The sequence below is a fragment of the Apteryx rowi genome, unplaced genomic scaffold (assembly GCF_003343035.1).
Source record: "Apteryx rowi isolate R43461 unplaced genomic scaffold, aptRow1 scaffold_379, whole genome shotgun sequence".
Lineage (NCBI taxonomy): Eukaryota > Metazoa > Chordata > Aves > Apterygiformes > Apterygidae > Apteryx > Apteryx rowi.
The window spans coordinates 398,011-400,552 of NW_020450296.1; positions in this window are offsets into that span (position 1 = coordinate 398,011).

Genomic DNA, 2,542 nt, shown 5'->3' on the forward strand with positions numbered 1-2,542 from the left:
AAACGTGCCCCATCGGAGCACCGGCTGCATCCCCGGCTGCATCCATGCATGTCCCCCCCCTCCATGTGCATGCACAGATCTTGCACCGAGCTGCACGGTCCCGGCGTGCCGCTGCCGGCACCTGCGGGGGCCAAGCGGGCGTCTCCTGCCGGTGCTCCCGGGAAGGTCGCTGCCCCATTCCCGAGGCGTTTTTCCCCCACCAGCTCCCGCTTCCCCTGCGCCCTTGCAACGCCCCCCCCGGCCCTGCTCCCACCCCCCCCCTTCTCACCCGGCCAAGTTCTATCAAACTGCCCGTGCAAAACACAGCTGCATTTCAAGGAAAACAGCACCTGCCTTTGGGTGGGAAAACCCGTGGCCGCGGGGGATACGGGATAAGGGGATGGGCTGCGGGCGAGCCGGGGGGCTGCGGCGGGGGGGGGGGGGGGATGCAGCGGGGAAGCGGCACGGCAGCCCCTGGAAGCCTCTTGGCAGGCAGGGAGAGCTGGCACGGCTTAAAAGCCCGGAAGCAGGTGGGGAAAAGGGGAGGGAAGGGGGGATCCCTCCGGCTGCCGGGGCTCGGCGGCACCGGAGAAAGGGGATCCTTGTTGCAGCCCCCGGGCAGGAGGGGTGGGCGCCCGCCCCCCCCCAGCACCCACCCACGGAGATGAGCCGCTGGCCCACGGCCACCGCCGGATTGCCGGCAGCGCCGGCACGGGGCTGGGGATGTGCCCCCCCCCCACACCCCTCCATGGGGTTGAGGGGCCCAGGCGTCCTGGTCCCGGCATCCTTGAGCATGCGGCCGGGACGCAGCGCATCCTTGCAGAGCGAAGCACCGCGCCGGCACACAAGGAAAACCAAGGTGAAACGGTTCCCAGCGGAGCGGCGGGTCGGGAACGCTGGCTGGGAACGCCGGCTCACGTCCCCCAGCGCCAGCCCTCCGCGGGGGAGAAATGTTTAACTGATGGGGAAACTGAGGCACGAGGCGGGGCGGGAGACGCGGTGTCCAAGCTCGCGGTCCCCTTGGCATGGCAGCCGGGTGCGACACGTCCCTCCCGGCATGGGAAACCTCTGGATTGGCACCTCCCTGGTGCTAAATCGCAGCACCCCCCCCCCCCAGGAAGCAGCCAGGCCTGCTCCCAGTTTCCCCAGTCTAAACCCRTTTCCCCAGGCCAAACCCACTCCCTGCACTGCATCCCCAGGGAGCGGCCTTAAATCACGGAGCCAAGGCCCGGAGGAAGGACCCAGGCGTCCTGCTCCCCCGGGCTGGGACAAACCTGGCACAGACCCCACACTGCACGGCCTCTCTGGAAACTGGCCGGAGCAGCCGGGAAAAGGCCAGCTGCAAATATCCCAGGGGCAGARCGGGTCTTTCCCACCCCTCCGGCAGCCATCAGGAGAAGCAACAGGTCCCGGGTTTTGCCTGGGCTTTCCGTGGCCAGATCCGGAGCCAGGCAGGAYGGAGGCGGCCGCGTGATGGATGAGGAGGCAGGCCACAACCCCACCCCCCCCCAAAATGCACATGTCTGTTCCCCCATCCCAGGACACCAGCAGGGCTGGGATGGAGCCGAAAGACCTGGAGGCTGGGCGAGGAAGAGGAAGCCGGCCCCAAACCCCAGGAAAGCCCCCTGCCCGCTCCGTGCCTCAGTTTCCCTTTCCGGTGCCACCGCTATGCAGAGCGCAAGCTCCGTAGGACCAGGGGCTGCGCGGGATGGGGACAGGGAGACGGGACACCCCGGGTCCGCGAGCCCGGCGCCAATCCCGCTGCTCCGTTATCCTATTATTTGCTATATTTCCTACACGCCGGGGCAGCCGGGCAGGGCTAAAGTCTCTTTTCCGTCTAACTTAGCCAGACCCCCCCCCCGCGGGAAGCGGCCGTGCGCCTCCAGCGCCGCAGAGCCCGGCTTGCCCGAGCTGAGCCGTTAAAAAAAAATCCCAACTTGCAGAAGCGTCCCGGTGCCAAGGACAAACCTCCCCGGCGCCGGTGTCCCCGCGAAGCGCCGGCTCCGGCATCCTCCGCCGCGGGGGGAAAGCGCGTGTCCTTCCCCCTCGCCCTGCCCCAGCTTTTAGACTTTCCGGCAGYGCGAGAGAAAGAGGTTAAAGGAGACATTGGAATTAATAGCAATGACCCAGCTCCCCCCACCCCTCCCTGCTGGCAGCATCCCTTCCTTGGGCATCCCGGGAATGCTGAGCCRGGGAGGGGGGGAAAAAAACCCAGGAGCTGGGAGCTGACCCGCTCCCGAGCCCCGAAGAGGYGCCGCGCGCATCCCACCTTGCTCCGTGCGCGGCGGCGGCAGCAGCGTTCCCAAGGCAGCGGCGGCAGCGGGATCCGAGGCGAGCGGCGCAGCCGGGAGAGGCAACTTTGCTCGCCCGGGAGCCGGGGGGGCTGCGGCCGAGCGGCGCCGCAGAGCCGAGCCGCAGCTTCGCCGGGAGAGCGCAGGCACGGGATGCGCTCGGCAGCAGGTTGGCAGGACGGCTGGGAACGAGCTCCGCCAGGCATAAGTGCAGGCGCCGAGAAAAAGAGGAGATCTCTGTGTGTGTCCGCGTCCTCGCCTCCTTTTTTTTT